At 44.5% G+C, this 19,647-nt stretch overlaps 1 non-coding gene and 1 pseudogene across 1 annotated transcript; both read left to right on the plus strand.

Annotated features, from left to right (window-relative positions):
• LOC116470665 (forkhead box protein O1-like) overlaps positions 1-19,647 on the plus strand; it is a 41,592-nt pseudogene that overhangs the window by 3,850 nt on the left and 18,095 nt on the right.
• TRNAV-CAC (transfer RNA valine (anticodon CAC)) lies at positions 19,170-19,242 on the plus strand. The gene has a single exon. It is a non-coding gene; the product is annotated as a tRNA-Val (tRNA).

Genomic DNA, 19,647 nt, shown 5'->3' on the forward strand with positions numbered 1-19,647 from the left:
CCAACCTGGGAAACATACTGAAACCGTCTCTACAAAAAGTAAAAGTAAAAAAATAGCCAGTCATGATGGCACGTGCCTGTGGTCCCAGATACTTGGGCGGCTGAGCTGGGAGGGTCAGTTGAGCCCAGGAGGTCCAGGCTGCAGTGAGCCATGTTTGTACCAGTGCACTCCAATCTGGGCAATAGAGAAAGACGGGATGAGGAAAGAGGGAAGGGAAGGGCAGGAGAGGGGAGGGAAGGTATTTGAAGTAATAATGGCTACAAATTTCCCACAGTTAGTGTCAGACACCAAACTACAGATCCAGGAAGGTCAGAGAATACTGAGTAGAATAAAAAACAAAAACGCTTTACCTAGATATATCATAGTCAAAACCAAGGACAAAAAGGGAAACCATGAAAGAAGCTGAAAAGGTGCGGGAAGGTTGTCGGGGGGACACCCTACTGGTAGAAGAACAAGGATAAGAATATCAGAATTCCTGTCATAAACCATGCAAACAACAAGTGAGTAGTGAAATATTTAAAGTGTTAAAAGAAAAAAAAATGCCACCCTAGAAACCTACGTTCAGTGAAATTATTCTTCAAAAGTGAAGGAGAAAGTAGGATTTATCCTTGGGATGCAAGGTTAGTCTAACATATGCAAATCAATCAATGTGATACACCACATCAACAGAATAAAAGGAAAATAGGCACGGCACAGTGGCTCATGCTTGTAATCCCAGCACTTTGGGAGGCTGAGGCGGGTGGATCACGAGGTCAGGAGATCGAGACCACGGTGAAATCCCCGTCTCTACTAAAAATACAAAAATTAGCCGGGCGTGGGGCCGGCGCCTGTAGTCCCAGCTACTCGGGAGGCTGAGGCAGGAGAATGGCATGAACCTGGGAGGAGGAACTTGCAGTGAGCCGAGATCGGGCCACTGCACTCCAGCCTGGGTGACAGAGCAAGACTCCGTCTCAAAAAAAAAAAAAAAGAAAAAGATTTGATTCCGTACAAGGCAAGGATCCGCACTTGCCACTTCTAGTTAACACAGTGCTGAAAGAACTAGCAATAATAGACAAGCACAAGAAATAAAAGGCATCCAAATCGGAAAGGAATGCCGGTGCGATGGCTCACACCTGTAATCCCAGCACTTCGGGAAGCTAAGGTGGGCAGATCGCTTGAGCCCAGGAGTTTGAGACCAGCCTAGGCAACATGATGAAACCCTGTCTCTACAAAAAAATTCAAAAACTAGCTGGGCATAGTGGCACATGCCTGTAGTCCCAGCTACTCAGGAGGCTGAAGTGGGAGGATCACTTGAGCCCAGGAGGCAGAGGTTGCAGTGAGCCAACATTACGCCACTGTACTCCATCCTGGGCAACAGAGCAAGACCTTTTCTCAAAAAACAAACAAATAGGCAAGGAAGAATTAAGTTATCCCTGTTTGTAAATGACATATTCTATATGTAGAAAACCCTAGGGACATCATTAAAAAATGGTTAGAACTAAGAAATAAATTCAGTAGACTTGCAGGCTACAAAAATCAACATAAAAAATCAACAGCATTTCTTTTTTTTATTTTGAGACACAGTCTCGCTCTGTTGCCCAGGCTGGATTGCAGTGGTGAGATCTTGGCTCACTGCAACCTCCACCTTCCGGGTTCAAGCGATTCTTCTGCCTCAGCCTCCCGAGTAGGTGGGATCACAGGTGTGCACCACCCAGTTAATTTTTGCATTTTCAGTGGAGACAGGGTTTCACCATGTTGGTCAGGCTGGTCTCGAACTCCTGACCTCATGATCCACCCACCTTGGCCTCACAAAGTGCTGGGATTACAGGTGTGAGCCACTGCGTCCAGCAGAAATCAACAGCATTCCTATTTATTAACAATAAACTGTCAAAAAAGAAATCAAGCCATTTACAATAGCTACCCCCCAAAATACATAAAAATAAATTTTCCCAAGGAAGTGAAAGATCTGTACATAAACTATATAACATTGATGAAATAAAGACCACAGAAATAAAAAGATATCCCGTGTTCATGAATTAGAAGAATATTGTGAAAATTATTATACTATCCAAAGCCATCTACAGATTCAATATAATTCCTATAAAATTCCAATAACATTCTTCACAGAAATAGAAAAAAAGTCCTAAAATTCATATGGAATCACAAAAGACCCCAAATAACCAAAGGAATCTTAAGCAAAAAGAACAAAGCTAGAGGCATCACACTATCTGACTTCAAAACATACTACAAAGCTGTAGTTGTGGGGAAAAGAAAGAGAGATCAGCCTGTTACTATGTCTATATAGAAGGAAGTAGACATAAGAGACTCCATTTAGTTCTGTATGCAGTGATTATGGGATTGATTGCAGTCACAGCTACAGCCGCTGTGGCAGGAGTCGCATTGCACTCTTCTGTTCAGACAGTAAGCTTTGTTGACAATTGGCAAAAGAATTCCACAAGGTTGTGGAATTCACAATCTGGTGTCGATCAAAAATTGGCTAATCAAATTAATGACCTTAGACAAACTGTCATTTGGATGGGAGATAGGCTCATGAGCTTGGAACATCGTTTCCAGTTACAGTGTGACTGGAATACGTCAGATTTTTGTATTACACCCCAAGTTTATAATGAGTCTAGACATCACTGGGACATGGTAAGACGCCATTTACAGGGAAGAGAAGATAATCTCACTTTAGACATTTCTAAATTAAAAGAACAAATTTTTGAAGCCTCTCAGAGTCACTTAAATATTGTGCCTGGAGCTGAGGCGTTAGATCAAGTGGCAAAAAATCTTTATGGATTAAACCCCACGACTTGGATTAAGTCTATTGGAAACTCTACTGCAGTAAATTTTGGAATTATGTGTCTCTGTTTAATCGGTTTGTTTTTAGTGTGCCGGACCAGTCGAAGAATCCTGCGCCAAAATCGAGAGAACGAACAAGCCTTCATCGCCATGGCACATTTATATAGAGGGAAAGGGAGGGAGAATGTTGCGGGAAGTCAGGGACCTTGAACTGAGGGACTGGCTGAAGCCACAGCAGAAAAACATAAAATATGAAGATTTCATGGACATTTTATTAGCTCTCCAAAATTTATACTTTTGTAATTTCTTATGTCTTTACTTTAATCTCTTAATCCCATCATCTTCTTTGCAAGCTGAGGAGGATATATGTCACCTCAGGACCCTGTGATGATTGCCTTAACTACACAAATTGTTTGTAGAGGGCGTGTGTTTGAACAATACGAAAACTGGGCATCTTGAAAAAAGAACGAGATAACAGTGGTGTTCAGGAAACAAGGGAGGTAACCTTGAACTGGCCGCCGGTGAGCCGGACGGAACAGAGCCATATCTTTTCTCCTTTTGCACACAAATAGGAGAGATATCGCTGAATTCTTTTTCTCAGCAAGGAATATCCCTGAGAAAGAGAATGCGCTCTGAGGGTAGGCCTATAAACGACCCCCTTGGAGGCGTGCCGCCTTTTACGGTTGAAGCCGAAGGGATGAAATAAGCCCCGGCCTCCTGTAGTGCTCCCAGGCTTATTAGGATGAGGAAATTCCCACCTAATAAATTTTGGCCAGTCAGGTTGTCTGCTCTCAAACCCTATTTCCTGATAAAATGTTATCAATGACTATGCGTGCCCAAAAATTTCGTTGGCAATTTTAATTTCAATTTTAACACCGCCCTGTGAACTCATCCTGCCTCCACTTGCTTTGTGATATTCTATTACCTTGTGAAGTATGTAATCTCGGTATCGTGATGACAATGGTAGTTTTGTTGAAAAGAAAGGGGGAAATGTGGGGAAAAGAAAGAGAGATCAGCCTGTTACTGTGTCTATATAGAAGGAAGTAGACATAAGAGCCTCCATTTAGTTCTGTATTTGAGATGCTGTTAATCTGTGACCCTACCCCCAACCTTGTCCTTGCAAGAGACATGTGCTGTGGTGACTTAAGGTTAAAAGGACTTTGGGCGGTGCAGAATGTGCTTTGTTAAACAAGTGCCTAAAGGCTGCTTATGGTTAAAGGTCATCACCATTCTCTTAAATCTAGAGAAAAAGAAAAACATTCGTCTCCTGCCCGTCCCTGGGCGATGGAACATCTCCAGGTAAAACCCTTTGTGTGCTTTGTTTACTGAGTAAGGAGAAAACCGCCTTTAGGAATAAGGTGGGGCTTGCTGGAGCAATACTGCTAAAAGGTTTATGGAGATATTCGCATATGCATCTCAAGGCACAGCATTTTCTTTTAAACTTATTGATGTTACAAGGATTTTTTGTTCATATGTCTTACTGCTGATTTCCTCCCTACAATGATCCTATTGTCCAGTCACTCCCTTATCTTTTTGATGGTAAAGATAATTATCAATAAATACTAAGGGAACTCAGAGGCTGGGGCCGGTGTGGGTCCTCTGTAAGCACAGCACCGGTCCCCTGGGCCCCGCTTTTCTTTCTCTACACTTTGTCTCTGTGTCTTATTCCTTTTCTCAAGTCTTTCGTCCCACCTAACGAGAAGCACCCACAGGTGTGGAGGGGCAGGCCACCCCTTCATGTAGTAATTAAAACAGCATGGTACTGACATAAAACCAGACATATTGAACTGACTAGAGAGCCTTGAAATAAGTTTTATGTATTTACAGTCAATTGATTCTCAACAAAGATGCCAAGAACTCACAATGGGGAAAGGACAATCTCTTCAATAAATGATGTTGAAACAACTGTATATTCATGTGCAAAAGAATGAGATTAGACTTTATCTCTCACCATATACAAAAATCAACTCAAAATGAGTTAAAGATCTAAATGTAGAACAGTGGTTACCAGGGGCCGAGATGTGGGAGAAAATTGGGAGATATTGGTCGAAGGGTGCAAACTTGCAGTTATATAAAATAAGTCTAGATATCTAACAGACTGTATGAGGACTACAGTTAATACCGTATGCTGAAAATTTGCTAAGAGTAGATTTTAGATGCTCCTACCATACAGAATGTAACTATGTAAAGTGATGGATGGGTTCATTTGCTTGACTATAGTAAATCATTTCACTATGTTTGTTTATATGAAAACATCATGTTGTATGCCTGAAATATATACACTAGAAAATAAATAAAAATTTTTAGAAAATGAAGGAGAATTAAGGGCTTTCTCGGACAAACAAAAACCACACAAACAAAAACTGGATGAATTTGTTGCCGGTACACCCGTATTGTAAGAAGTGTTAAAGTTCTTCAGAGAGAAGGAAAATGTTATATTTCTGAAACTTGGAGCTACATAAAGAAGGGAAGTGTGTTAGATAAAGAATAAATGAAGGTAAAATAAAACCTTAATTTTTCTTATTATTAATGGACCTAATAGATCACTTCAAAATAATAATAGCAAAGTGTTCTGGGTAAATATAGCTTATGGATAAGTTAAATGAATGATAGCAATGTGAATGCTTCTGTTATAAAGTACCCACACTACCCATGAAGTGGACTTGAGAATGGATTTAAATTACTTATAAACTAGCCAGGTACAGTGGCTCATGCCTGTAATCTCAGCAATTGGGAAGGCCAAAGCAGGAAGGCTGCATGAGCCCAGGAGTTTGAGACCATCCTGGGCAACATAATGAGATCCCATCTGTACAAAAATTGTTTTAAAAAAATTAGCTGGGCATGGTGGTGCATACCTTAGTCTCAGCTACTTGAGGGGCTGAGGTGAGAGGGCTGCTTCAGCCCAGGAGTTCAAGGCTGCAGTGAGCTATTATTGCAGCACTGCACTCAAGCCTAGGTGACACAGCAAGACCTTATCTTAAAAACAAACAACGAAAATTACCTATAAATTAGTTGCAAAAGTATCCTGAAAACCCTAAGGAATCCTTAATTTTTTAAAATAGAGATAGGGTCTCACTGTATTGCCCAGGCTGGTCTTGAATTCCTGGGTTCAAGCCATCCTCCTGCCTTAATCTTCCAAAGTGTTGGAATTCTAGGCATGAGCCACCAAACCCAGCCTAAATTATTTTAAAAAGAAGTTTAATTGCTATGCTGAGAGATGAGAGAAAATAAAATAATACAAAATGCTCAGTTAAAACTGGAAGACAGAAGGAAAGAAAGCTTTTTAAAAAAAGAAGCAAAGAACAAGTGAGTGAATAAAGTTACAAATGTGGTAGACATTAATCCAACTATACCAATAACCACTTTAAATATAAATGGTTTAAATACACCAGTTAAAAGGCAGAGACTCACGGAGTAGATAATGAGACTCAACTACATGTTGTCTACAAGATATCCACTTTAAATATAAAGACACAGATAAAGAATAAAGAGATGGATGAAAATATATAATGCTAACACAAATCAAGAAAATCCTGGAATAGCCATATTAATTTCAAACAAGGCAGACTTCAGAACAAAAATTATCAGTGATAAATAGAAGCATGACATTACAAACAGGTCAATTTCCATTAAAACACAACAATTCTTAATGTGTTCCCCTAACAAGAGATTGTCCAAATACATGAGGCAGAAGGTAATATGTCAAACGACTCAACCATAGTTGAACTCAACCATCAAACAACTGAACTTGACAATTATAGAATATTCAGCCACTGACAGCAGAATACACATTCTTTTCAAGTTTACATAGAATATCCAGAAAATAAATCACATTCTAGGCCATAAAAAACACCTCAAAAAATTTAAAAGAAAAATATACAAAGTATGCTCTTGCACCACGATGGATAAAAACTAGAAATCAGTAACAGATAGCTGGAAGTTTCTCAAATATGTGCAGATTAAATAAGACACTTCTAAATAATACATAGGTCAAAGTCTCAGGATAAATTAAAAATGTTTTCACCTGAATGAAATGTGAAAATAGAACTTACTAAAATTTATAGGATGTAGTGAAAGCAGTGCTACAAGGAAAATTTATAGCATTAAATGCCTATATCAGAAAGGAACAAAGATCTAAAATCAATAATCTAAGCTTCCATCTTAGAAAACTAGAGAAAAAAGCGGCCGGGCGCAGTGGCTCACGCTTGTAATCCCAGCACTTTGGGAGGCCGAGGCGGGCGGATCACGAGGTCAGGAGATCGAGACCATGGTGAAACCCCGTCTCTACTAAAAATACAAAAAATTAGCCGGGCATGGTGGCGGGCGCCTGTAGTCCCAGCTACTCGGAGAGGCTGAGGCAGGAGAATGGCGTGAACCCAGGAGGCAGAGGTTGCAGTGAGCCGAGATCGCGCCACTGCACTCCAGCCTAGGGGACAGAGCAAGACTCTGTCTCAAAAAAAAAAAAAAAAAAAAAAGAAAACTAGAGAAAAAAGCATACTGTAAGCCTGGAAAAAGCAGAAAAAAAGAAATAATAAAAATTAGAGCAAAAATCAATGAAATTGAAAACAAAGACAAATAGCAAAAAAAAAAAAAAAAAAAATCAATAAAATCAAAAGCTGGTTCTTTGAAAAGACCAGTAATATTGGTAACTTACAGCGAGGCTAACAAAAAATAGAGAAAGGACATAAATTGCTAATATCAGAAATGAAAAATGGGACATTACTACTGATCTCAGGGACATTAAAAGTATAATAAAATATGTTCAACAACTATGCTCACAAATTTGATAACTTAGATGAAATAGACTAATTCCTTAAAAGATACAATCTACCAAAATTCACACTAAGAAAAGAGACTATATGAAAAGACTCATATGTATTAAATCAAATCAAGGCCAGGCAAGATGGTTGACACCTATAATCTCAGCACTTTGGGAGGCTGAGGCAGCCAGATCACTTGAGTTCAGGAGTTCGAGACCAGCCTGGCCAACACAGCGAAACCCCGTCTCTAATAAAAAATACAAAAATTAGCCAGGCATGGTGGCATATCCCTGTAGTCCCAGCTACTGGGGGGGCTGAGGCAGGAGGATGTCTTGAGCCCAGGAGGCCGAGGCTGCAGTGAGTCCTGATCGTGCCACTGCATTCCTGCCTGGATGACAGAGTGAGAACCTGTCTCCAAACAAACAAACAAACAAAAAACTATGTAATTCATGCCATCACCAGGCTAAGCAAGAAAAATAATATGATCACATAAATAGATGCAGAAAAGCATTTGACAAAATTCAACACCTAGTTATGATACAAACTCTCAGTAAACTAGGATGGAGGGGAATTCCTCAAATTGATAAAGAATATCTGTAGGCACAGCATGCTGGTTCATGCCTATAATCCCAGCACTTTGGAAGGCCAAGGCAGAAGGATTGCTTGAGGCCAGGAGTTTGAGATCAGCCTGGGCAACATAGAGAGATTCCATCTCTAAAAAGACAGACAGACACACTCACACACACACACACACACACACACACACACACACACACAGAAACATCCACAGAAAAAAAACTAGCTAACATCATACTTAATGGTTAGTGAGAAACTAGGTGTTTTCTCCGTAAGATCAGGAGCAGGGATGTCCCCTACTATCATTCTTATTCAATATTGTACTGAAGTCCTAACTAATGGAAGAAGATTTTGAAAAGGAAATTACAGCTATACAGGTTGGGGGAAAAAAAGAAACTTTCTTCACAGATGACATGATTGTCTATGTAGAAAATACCAAAGTTTTGACCAAAAACTCCTGAACTAGTAGATGATTATAGCAAGATTTTTTTCTTTTCTTTTTTTTTTTTTTTTTTGAGATGGAGTCTCACTCTATTGCCCAGGCTGAAGTGCAGTGGCTTGATCTTGGCTCACTGCAACCTCTGCCTCCTGGGTTCAAGCGATTCTCCTGCCTCAGCCTCCAGAGTAGCTGGGATTACAGGAATGATCCACAACTCCCAGCTAAGTTTTGTAATTTTAGCAGGGAACAGGTTTTACTATGTTGGCCAGGCTGGTTGTGAATTCCTGACTTCAGCTGATCTGCCCGCCTTGGCCTCTCAAAGTGCTGGGATTACAGACATCAGCCACTGCACCAGCCAGATTGTAGCAAGATTACTATGTAGTGAATTATCATAATTTTATGTTGCCTCAGCACCCATTTTTAAGGGAAGTTTAACTTTCCTATGTCAGAAGGAGAGCTCAGTCACCCTTGACACAGTTTTCAGGTTCTACATCTCCCAGTTCCTCAAGGTGGTCAGTCCAGATACCTGCTGTGCACAACTGCCTCCTGGTGCCCACCTCCGCATGGGACAGCTACATACAGCCCACTCGACTAGCCCTGCATACTCTATGTCGTGGGATGGATGGCTGCACATGAGATTTCAAGTCATAGCGGGTACCTTCGGACTGCTTGCTTGTTTAATTAGGCTCATCGGAGGCCTTACTAGGTGCCTGACTCAGGTTTCTCCAGTAGCCTTTAGTGTCTCTGCTACTCAAACAGCACCCATGATAAGGCACAAGGTCTAATGCCTAGACATTACAGGGTCAATTTCAATGATATTGACACAGCAGAGGTTGCCGCCTACGTATTAGAACACCACACCCTAATGACCCAAGCCAGTGGCCAAGGATAAAAACCTTGGAGGAACCTCTTCTGCCTGGTTGCCTGGGCTCCCCCACTTTCCCACCGCTTCCTTTAAATGGACCATTCAGGTATTTGCCCTTGAACTTAAAGCCACCCACACTGTATTCTCCAACATACACTTCTAATTTCTGCATTCTTTCTCCCTGCCTGCACTCCCTAACCTAACCGCGGTGTGGGGGGCCTCCAAGCATGTCATATGCTACCAGAACCTATAAGTAATAAAATCTTTATTTCTATTTTGTATCTCTCCTCATCATTGAAGGGTTGCTCTCCATCTTAAAGATCATAAGTTTTAAAATACAGGATACAAAGTTAATAAACAAAAGTCAATTGCTTTCCTATATGCCAGCAATAAACAATTGAGATTTAAAAATTAAAAATACAATAACACTTAACATTAGCACTTAAAAAGTACTTAGTAATAAATAAAAAAAAAATGAGTACAAGGTCCACATAAGGAAATCTAATGAAATCAAAAAAAGTTCTAAGTAAATGGAAAGATATTCCATGTTCATGGATAGGAAGGTTCAATCTTTTAAAGATGCCAATCCTTCCTAATTTCATCTACAGATTCAATGTAATCCAATCAAAATCCCAGCAGGTTATTTTGTAAATGCTGACAAACTGATTCTAAACATTATACGAAAAGGCAAAAGACCCAGGAGAGCCAACACAATATTGAAGAAGAAACAAGTTGAAGACTAATACTACCTAAAGTCTTACTATAAAACTACAACAATCAAGAAAGTATAGTGTTGGCAAAAGAATAGACAACTAGATCAATGAAGAAGAACAGAGAACAAACAGATCCACACAAATATACTTAACTGATATTTTGACAGGAATTAAAAGCAATTCAACAGATAATGTATGGTCTTTTCAAGAAATGATGCTGGAATGTTCAGGCATGCATGTGCCAAAAAAAAGGAAAAAAACATGAATCTAGACACTGATCTTACACCTCTCACAAAAATTAACTCAAAATGGATTATAGACCTAAATTTAACATGCAAAACTACAAAACTTTTAGAAGACAACCCGGGGAAAATCTGGGGAAGTTTTTCAAAGCATGATCCATGATCTGTGAAGACAAACTGGTATGTTGGACTTCATTGAACTTAAAAACTTCTGCTCCGCAAAGACATTGTTAGGAAAATGGAATGATAAGGCACAGACTGGGAGAGAATATTTGCTGAATACATATCTAATAAGGCACTTGTATCCACGAGCAATACTAGCACTTTGGGAGGCTGAGATGGAAGGTTCACTTGAGCCCAGGAGTTCAAGATCAGCCTGAGAAACATAGGGAGAAAAATTTTTTTTTAAATGTTCTGTGTGTGGTGACACTTGCCTATAGTCCTAGCTACTCGGGAGGCTGAGGCAGGAGGAACACTTGAGCCCAGGAATTGGAAGCTGCAGTAAGCCATGATCATGCCACTGTACTTCAAGCTGGGAGAAAGAGCAAAATTCTGTCTCAAAAAAATAAAACAAAAAAAACTGAACAATAAGAAAACAATTCAATTAAAAACCATGCAGGCTGGTGTGGTGGCTCACACCTGTAATCCCAGCACTTTGGGAGGCTGAGGTGGGAGGATTGCTTGAGCCCAGGAATTGAGCAATTGAGCTATGATTACACCACTGCTCTCCAGCCTAGGCTACAGAGCAAGACTCTGTCTCAAAGAATAAAAATAAATGATCAAAAGATCTGAAGAGCCGGGCGTGGTGGCTCACGCTTGTAATCCCAGCACTTTGGGAGGCCGAGGCGGGCGGATCATGAGGTCAGGAGATCGAGACGACGGTGAAACCCCGTCTCTACTAAAAATACAAAAAAAAATTAGCCAGGCGTGGTGGCGGGTGCCTGTAGTCCCAGCTACTCGGAGAGGCTGAGGCAGGAGAATGGCGTGAACCTGGGAGGTGGAGCTTGCAGTGAGCCGAGATTGCGCCACTGCACTCCAGCCTGGGCGACAGAGCGAGACTCCGTCTCAAAAAAAAAAAAAAAGATCTGAAGAAACATCTCACCAAAGAAAATGTACAGATGGCAAATAAACATATGAAAAGATGCTTGATATCATTCATTATTAGAGAATTGCAAATTAAAACAATGAGATTTCACTACATGTTAAAATGGCTAAAATCTAAAACAATGGCAAACACCAAATGCTGACAAGGGCACGGGGCAAGTGATAGTCACCTGAAAAGACAGTCTGACAGCTTTTTACTCAGCTAAACATGACCTTACCATAGGAACTAGCAATTATGCTCCTAGGTATTTACTCAAATGAGTTGAAACATTTGCCCCCATAAGCATCTGAACGTGAATGTTTATAGCAGCTTTATTCATAATTGCCAAAAACTGGAGGTAACCCAGATACCCTTCAAAAGGTGAATGAATCAACCCATCGTGCTCTGTCCTCATAATGGAATATTATTCAGCAACAAAATTAATGATCTATCAAGCTATGAAAAGACATGGAGGAACCATAAATGCATGTTACTAGGGGAAAGAAGCCAGTCTAAAAACTGCATACTGTATAGTTTCAATTATACAAAATACTGGAAAACGCAAAATTATGGAAATAGTAAAAAGATCCGTGGTTGCCCCGGTTCAGGGAAAATGCAGGGATAATAGGTAGAGTGCAAGAGATGCTGAGCATTGAAACTATTCTGTATGACACTATAACGGCGGATACACGGCATTTTGCACTTAGCAAAAGTCTTTGTAAAAAAAAGAATAAACCCTAATGTAAACCACAGAGTTTAGTTAATACTTGTCTAGTTAATACTAGCGTATCAACACAGGTTCATCAGTTGAAACAAAAGTACCATACTAATTCAAGATGTTAATAATGGAAAACTGGGAGTTGGGGGAAAAAAGGGTAAATAGGAACTTTCTGTACTGTCAGCTCAATTTTCTGTAAACCCAAAAGTGATCTAGAAAATAAAGTCTATTAATAAGACAAATGGTAGCCAAATTTGGGGAAAGCAGCTTTCCAAAAGCTTAGAGGAAGGAGGGCTAGGATCCCATGGCCCCATACTCACAAGCACTCATAAATAGTTCCAGAACTATGGGAAGAGGGAGTCACCACAGAATTCTGAGAGAAACATGGCAGTGATTCCGACTGCAAAGGGGGAGGAACTGCAGGGAGCCACGTGGCAGCTCAAACAGCTCTGAAGAATCTGGCAAGGCAGACACAGTGCCACTGGCCGCACCAGACCTCAGACACCGCAGAGGCCCCGGTGGACCACTTGGATCCTACCGTCAGAGAAGAGGCTTCACCTGGCAGCAGGTACTTGGCAAATCCACCTGTTTCAGGGCTTAACTTGTGTTCCCAAAGCCTAGAAAGCATCAGGCCCTGTGCCTGGGGGCCAAGGATCCAGTGTGAACACGGACGAGACACCAACTGCTGAAACAGCAGGAGCCTGCGGGCTGGGAACTGGGGGGTGAAAGGTGCACAACACAACAGGATCCCTACCTGAGTGGGGGACCCAGTGGGGACAGAGACGGTCCTGGGAGGACGAGAGGACTAAAGAACGAGGAGTTAGCTCAATGGGGAGAAAGTGCCAGGGACAGGGAAATGCAGAGAGAAGCTGAAGTCACAGCAAGGCTGGACTAAGAAGGTCGTGACCCACAAGAAGGAAGCCAGGCATTCCCTCAAGGGCAACAGGAGACCACGGAAGATTGGCCACACGCGCAGTTCGAATCAGACTTTGACTTTTGAGCACTCTTTCAGAATATAGAAGTTAGAACATGAAGTGGCTGGATGTAAAAAAGTGAGTGTGGGGAGATGGGTTAGGTCATTTCTCAGGCTTGGCAACAGGGGATAGTGGCTTGGAGAGGGTGGCAAGAGGAACTAGGATGTCTAAGCGGCGTTGCAAGCCTAACCTGCACACAAGTAGGTCCCTGCTGCTCCCTCCCCCAGCCAGCCCGCTCCCCCCACCAGCCAGCCCGCTCCCTCCCCGAACCAGCCCGCTCCCCCCACCAGCCAGCCCGCTCCCTCCCCGAACCAGCCCGCTCCCCCCACCAGCCAGCCCGCTCCCTCCCCCAGCCAGCCCGCTCCCCCCTCAGCCAGCCCGCTCCCTCCCCCAGCCCCCCGAACCAGCCTGTCCTCCCCAGTCACCCGCTTCCCCAGCCACCTGCTCCTCACCCCTGTGGGTAAGGTAATCAGTCTTTCCCCTTGGTGTCACCCTTAATGCCTTTGTCACACCCCAATCTAGACTGTCGGCAAATTCTGCCAGCTTTACCTTCCAAATAAGTTCAGGAGGCCACTTCTTATCACCTGGTCCAAGACACCATCATTTGCACCTGGATTGCAGCACCAGCTCCCACCTGGTCTCCCAGCCCACCTCAGGCTAAATCCACTTTGATGCGCCCTCAGAGCTTGTGGGATCCCTGACACCTTAAGCCTCTGTAGAATAAAGCAGAATGGCCATCACCTCATCCCAAAACCATTCAGGATGCACGCTGGGCAGTGCCGCCCAGATTTACACTGGGGAGTTGGATAATTCTGTCTGAGGCACAGCAAAAGGCCTGTCCCTTGGCTCCAGTGGAGCGTGTACTCAAATCCTACTTTGGGCGCCATTCTACTGCCTTCCTGCCACCCTGAGGATGTTCAGCTGGTTTCACAGCCACATGAAACTCTATACTGAATCCCAGCACGTTCTTCTCCAATTTAAACCACTTTCACCAGGGATTCTGTTTCTGCTTTCAAGTGGGGCCCTGTCCCACCCCACGGGCTGTCACTGACATGTTTTATTTGCAGGCTCAGCATCTCCTCCAGACTGTGGAGTGGGATGGGCCCCCTCCAGCAGGGCGCTGAGCCACTGTGTGAGTTGACCAGTCACAGAAATACAGCTACCTGTGCTCCCCACCAGCTCACTCCCCTACCTCCCACACACAGGCAGGAAAGGCAAACATTAACTCAGGCCCACTGAGTTCCAGGCACTGGGCACCAAGACCAAGCTGCTGTCAAGGAGCTCCCAGCCACAGAGAGACAGCAAGAAATTCGGTAGGCAAGGCTCCAGGACAGGTGGCGGGTGGGAACAGCCAGGGCGCGCAGAGCTTAGGAAACACCAGCAGCAGGCGGCACTCAAGCCTGGTCTTCACACTTAGGGCACATCCATATCACGTGAGATCTTGTCATAAACACGGATCCCAGGCTGCACCCCAGATACTTATTCAGGCGGTCTGGGGTGGAGTCCTGGAACCCACAAGTGTAACAGGGCCTGGGCGAGTCTGACTCAGGTGGACTCTGTTAGAAGCTGCAGGGAGAAGAGTGAGGGGCTGAGAGTCATCACCACTGCACATTTCCTCACAGTTCTGGGGAGCTGGGGGCAGCGGGGGAAGGTGCGGGGGTGTAGACAGGGAAGAAAGAACAAGGCTGAAGGGCAGCCCTGCATGACAGAGGTCCAGATGTGAGCCCCAGTCTCTGGCATGACGTGCGAGTGAGGATATTCTGTGCCTCCCAGTGAAGACTGTGAGTGGCCCCTGATCCTCCCATCACTTTTCTGGAGCAGATTGTTGCTTCTTTCAGCCCACCCCGTTCTCCATTTGCACCTGTTTCCCAGCTGCAATGCAACACGAGGCTCCCTGACTTCCAAATCCAGTCTTCCACTCCAAAATGGCCTTACTCAGCGCCCCCGCCAGCTGCTGCTCTTTGAGCTACAAGGACTCCTGCCCGTGTCGGTCCTGGGGGATCAGTGCTAAGGGCTAGTATTTATCTATTGTTAAATCTGCTGTATGTAGTTTCAGAAAAAGAATCAGAAAATCTCAGGAGCTGCCAGGGCCAGACAATGGGCTTGAAGTCAGAGAACTACTGGGTGTCAAACCCCAGGGAAAGGACTCTCCCTTCCCCTTTTCTTCCCTCCCCTCCATTGGAGACTTTTCTGCCCCAAGAAAAAGAGCTGAGGAAGATGCCTACTGCCCCTGCTAGTCAGCAGCGGCAATAGGGCTCTGCGTCCAGTAAGTGGAAGGTGAGATAAAGGCAACGGAAACTCGGTCCCTGGATCATGTACCCAGAATGCAGGAAGAGGTCTGTGCTGTTGGAGAAAGGCGGGCCGATTACAAGGACAGCAGAAGCAGGGACAGGAGGAGGGTGGGATGGATATCACCAAGGAGAAGCTTGAGATGTGAGGGCTGAAGGCCAAGGACAAGAAACTGGCCGCGGGGGCTGGGAAGAGGTCACAGGACAGAAGAATGTGGTTTTGTACTTCCCTTAGCCCTTCCTTGACATAATGTGTGATGACTGGGCTTTTCTCTCCGTTTGTTTTATGCATCGGTATTTTGATAAACAGATATTATGTTCAAGTACCAATCTTTGTGATTTCTGTGTTAATTTAGAAATGACCTTTTAGATCATTCGTTTAGAATGATCTTTACCTATCAACTGAAGGCGAACATATGCCTCAGCTTACTTGCTTACTACAGATTCTTTATTTTTTATAAGAGGTCTGTTTCTGGCTGGGTGCATTGGCTCACACTTGAAATCTCAGCACTTTGGGAGGCCAAGGCAGAAGGACTGCTGGAGGCCAGGGGTTCAAGACTAGCCTGGGCAACATAAGGAGACGGCCCCCACCCCATCCCTATCTCTACAAAACATAAAAAAAAAAATTATCTCGGCTTGGTAGCACACGAGAAATCCCCCAGAGTCCCAGCTACTGGGGGGGCCGAGACAGGAGAATCTTACAGCCAGGAGTTTGAGACCAGTGTGGGCAATATAGTAAGACTTTGTCTCTGAAAAATAAAAATAAAGAGGTCTGCTTCTTCTCTAAATAGTAAGCACATTATTTTAATATTCATCATGTTGAAAAATATTGGAAAAGAGAAAAGCACCCCTGACAATTCAAACCTGGCCTGGCACTCTCAGCCAGGCTTTCCACAGGAGCACACCAAACACCAGACAACGCCACTCTGTAATTGTGACGAAATGAGGAAAAAGCAAGATAATCTGTAATGTTTTCTGAGCACCGACAGAAACAAGGTCACTATGCAAGCCGCAAAAATATTAATACCACAAATCCCCCCCACCCCCTCCCCGGGCTAATGTGAGTGGCTCTGGTCTGCCCCCTGCTGGACAGGATTTGTCGCCACACCCATTGTGGAATCAGCCCTGCTTCTCAGGAGCGGGTAACCTAAGCAAAGCCCTGCGTCCTTCAATGCCCCCCAAGATCACTAACGAGAGTCCTAACCCCACACTAAGCCTCCTCTAACGCTCTCTTACTGAGATGACCCACAGTTCCCATGGGGCGAGTTCTTCCTCACCGCAACAAGGAATAGACTCAACTTGTATCATTCATTATTATACAACGAATGATGATGATATCATTCATTATTATACAACGAATGATGATGATATCATTCATTATTAGAGAATTGCAAATTAAAACAATATAATGATATAATTCATTATTAGAGAATTGCAAATTAAAACAATGAGATTTCACTACATGTTAAAATTTGCAGAGTTACAGGTGTGTTGCAGGCAGCCTCTGGCAAGAATCCAACAATGTTTTATTCTTATTTTTGAGACGGGGTCTCTGTCACCCAGGCTGGAGTGCCATGGTACGATCACAGCTCATTGCAGCCTCTGCCTTCTGGGCTCACATGATCCTCCCACCTCAGCACCCCCAAGCAGCTGGGACTACAGGCATGTGCCACCACACCTGGCCAATTTTTGTAGTTTTTGTAAACAAGGTTTTGCCATGTTGCCCAGGTTGGTCTTGAACTCTTGGGCTCAAATGACCCACCCATTTCAACCTCCCAGTGTTGGAATTACAAGCATGAGCCACTGTGCCCAAGCTATGCTTTCTTATTCTAGGGTCCTGCGTGTTCTTGTTTCTATTTCTAGTTTTTCAAAATATTGTTTGGTTATGTATTCTAGCATTGGCATCATACCTGACCTGACATCTATTTCCTCCTCCATATCAGGCACAGGGCTGGGGCTTGGGATATGAGTGTAAAAGCGAAGACAAGAATCCTCCCCTCATAACAAACTCCTCCAGCGTTGTTGCATGGAGAAGGAAATAGACAAGGGCATGGGAGGCCTACTGTAAAAACTGCCAAAAAATATGAAAAACCCCCTCCCCACACATTTGTGCCAACAAAACCTGTTAAAGCTCTGGCATGAGGGAGGTAGGTCCACCCAATGCTCCCATCATCTCAGGGCCCGGCTCACCCCACCCCTGGCCTTCCTGAGGTCTGTCCCTTGGTGCTGAGGCCTTGCCCCAACTAGGGAAACTGCCTGTGGTCAGACTTGCAGTTTCTGGCCCACCACAGAAGGAGCCTGGAAGTCATCACTTGGTCCTAACAACAAGTAAAAAGCTGAATAGACTGAAAAAACCAACAACTCTTCTTAGATCCAGAGAAATGAGGTCACAGGGCAAACCACTGCCTCCCAAGTATGAGAGGCAGACAGGCAGACACAAAGAATCACGACTTACCAGAGCAGAAACTCATGGGCACCAAAGCCAAGGCAGGAAGACAGAACAGTAACTGAAGAATTGCTGGAGGCTCTCTGTAGAGTCTGAGAGTTGAAATCTCCAGGGGACCTCAGTCATAGGGGGCCCTACACTGTAATGCATTTCACCTGCAGCTCTACCAGGTTCTCAGTGAAGATCGCAGAATAATCCCCTCCTAATTACAGTAGGGGGAGGGGAAACGTAGCCATTTTGAAACACACACGTTCTGCTTTTCACCCGGCCTGTCCTCAAGAAAAACTACTTTACCGGAGGCTAAATGACCTGGGGGAAGAGAAATACCCACCTCCGGCCCCCTCTAGCCCTCCTGTCCCACCTATGAGTGGGAAGAAACTGAAAACCTGTGGTAATTCATGGCCCAAGGGCACAGGCTCACTAAAAGTCTGAGACCCGGGCTGGTCCCAGTGGCTCACAACTGTAATCCCAGCATTTTGGGAGGCCGAGGCGGGCGGATCACGAGGTCAGGAGATGGAGACCATCCTGGCCAACATGGTGAAACCCCGTCTCTACTAAAAATACAAAATATTAGCCGGGCGTGGTGGCGGGCGCCTGTAGTCCCAGCTACTCGGAGAGGCTGAGGCAGGAGAATGGCGTGAACCCGGGAGGCGGAGCTTGCAGTGAGCCGAGATCGCGCCACTGCACTCCAGCCTGGGTGACAGAGGGAGACTCGGTCTCAAAAAAAAAAAAAAAAAAAACAACAAAAATTAGCCAGGCATGGTTGCACATGCCTGTAGTCCCAGATACTCGGGAGGCTGAGGCAGGAGAATCACGAACTCACGGCCTCCCATTCCCCAAGCAGCTTCTCCTGCACGTCCCCTCTCAGGAAATCGTGCCAGCGCATCCCTGCTGTTCCACTCCCATGCCCACTGTCAACGCCGGACGGTTCCGCTGCCACTGTCACGTCTCTCTCCGGTCGCCGCTACAGCCTCTCTCGGGACTCCCATGTCCACTTATACTACCACATCCGGCGTGAACACTGCCTTTCCTTGTTTCTTTCTTTTCTCTCTTTCGACACAGCTCTTGCTCTGTCTCCCAGGCTGGAATCCAGTGCTGCAATCCCAGCTCAGTGCAGTAGCCATTCTCACGCCTCAGCCTTCCAAGTGCTGAAACTTCCTTTTCTTGTGCGCTCATACCCATTACCAAGCTCAAAGGGACGCACAGAAGTTCAGAATTCTCATGAGTAATAAAATACCGCCGTGTGTCCTGACTAATTATGACGGCAGAGGAGCTTCAAGCCGGTTTCCGTAGTGTAGTGGTTATCACGTTCGCCTCACACGCGAAAGGTCCCCGGTTCGAAACCGGGCGGAAACAGTTCTACTTTTCACTTCATTGCTTCAAATTTATTACACTGAAGACTATCCTAGAACACCCACCGCTATCACCACCCAGTTAAGGAGAAAAGGCTATCAAGGGTATTTATACCGTTGCCTTTCCGCCGCAATCATTGGCACCTGGGAAGAACTGAACCCACCTCACTTGCTAGTTGACACCAGCGCGACGAACTCCCCACAAAGCCCGTCCAGTGGATGGATGCACAATGCCAAATGGAATTCCCGATGCCCAGAAAGCGTGGGGCCCAAGGCGAGTTCCTCCTTTTGTAACCCATGAAGAGACAAAAATGGGGGACGGGGCTGTGGACTGAAGGACGGACGGACCCCGCGGGCCGTGGTTCTCCCCCGAGGCGCGCCCTGTGCGCTGCTGCCTGTGGAGTGCGGC

Source organism: Hylobates moloch, unplaced genomic scaffold, assembly GCF_009828535.3.
Source record: "Hylobates moloch isolate HMO894 unplaced genomic scaffold, HMol_V3 SCAFFOLD_6, whole genome shotgun sequence".
Classification (NCBI taxonomy): domain Eukaryota; kingdom Metazoa; phylum Chordata; class Mammalia; order Primates; family Hylobatidae; genus Hylobates; species Hylobates moloch.